Consider the following 1,566-nt stretch of genomic DNA (forward strand, 5'->3'; position numbering starts at 1 on the left):
GTTATTTTTTTATAAATATAACAGACTTAACTTTTTTTTATCAAATATATTGAACAATTTTTAATTTTAAGTATTATAATATATCTATTCAAATACAGTATATTAAGAGACATATAATTTTATTAATTGAACTAGTTCTACAGAATTTTGGCATTTGACCAGCATCATATTCAAGTTTAGGGTAATTATGGTGTGGGCTGCATAGTTCAACCCTTGAAATGTCAACGAGGTTGATGTGGCAAATCTAGCTTTTGAATTAGGCCCATTGAGTTTCATTCAATAAGCCCACAACTCAAAAAAGTTAGATCCTTTAGAAAAGTTGATGACCTGGGTCATAATCTTATCCATTTACAAACGGTCAAATTTAGATTAAACCTAGTCAAAAATGTAAAGAGTGTTGACAATTGACAAAGCAAGGTTCGTTGGGCCGTTCGGCGGAGCTTACAAATATTGATGTGGAAAACCAACTTTCCACAACGTCAAAACCAAAGGATACTCCTGAATTCTAAACAAAGGATCATGTTCTTTGTCCTAAAATAAAGTGTCGCTATATTTTTGTACAATCTTTAAGTTTGGTTCGTTTCACATATTTTATCCGTTTTTAGTTAACATAAGTTTTGAAGGATTTTACAGCATTGTTAAACCAAGGAATTAAAAGTTGATTACAATAAAAATAATAAAAATGGTTCACTATTTTCGATCATAGATATATAATACGGGATATGCTCTTTAAAGGACATGACTACTACTTTAGCAGAAGGATGCAAAAATAGAGATGAATTAGAGATGCTGACAGTGAATGAAGTAACGCTTGCTTAATTATTTTTAAGGACATGCCAACACAGTAAAAGGTCTAATAATTTGGAATCATAGGTAGAGCGCAATTTTGGGGAGTTGAAGCAATAATAATATCCGCAATATAAAAAATTCAAATTCATGCATATAAGTAACATCATTTTAATCAATTCGAATTAGTGGAATAGTCAATTTTATTCGTCAGATTAAATAAGTGTTGAGGTTTTGAATTTCAGCTAGGGGTGGCAATATGTACTCTATTCGCGAGTACTCAACCCAACCCCACCTGGTCGGGTAGGGTTGCCAATTCGATCCGTAGCGGATAGGATAGGGTGCAGTTAGGGTTTTCGTGTGGGTTGGATAGGGTGTGGGTTGAACCTCAACCTTACCCGACCAACCCACACCCTATATATGTATATATTATATACTTATATAAAAATATGTTTTAAGTGGATATTGAATCAAAGACCTCTCACTAAATGCAAAAGATCCTTAGTCATTAAAAGAAGATCATTAATTGATAACTTAATAAACTTTTGAGTATATACCCATTTTGGTCCTCAAAGTATTTCAGACGGGACACTTTAGTTCCAAACTAAAATTAATTACTCGATTGATCCCTAACAATTAATTCCGTCAGTCATTAAGGTCCTTTATTCCGTTAACTTAACGGAGGACAAAATAGTCCCTGACAACTCTAACAGGGGATAAAATGGTCCCGACAATTCTAACAAGGGACAAAATAATCTCTGACCCCTTTATTCGAAAATG

This window comes from Arachis duranensis, chromosome 5 (assembly GCF_000817695.3).
Source record: "Arachis duranensis cultivar V14167 chromosome 5, aradu.V14167.gnm2.J7QH, whole genome shotgun sequence".
NCBI lineage: Eukaryota > Viridiplantae > Streptophyta > Magnoliopsida > Fabales > Fabaceae > Arachis > Arachis duranensis.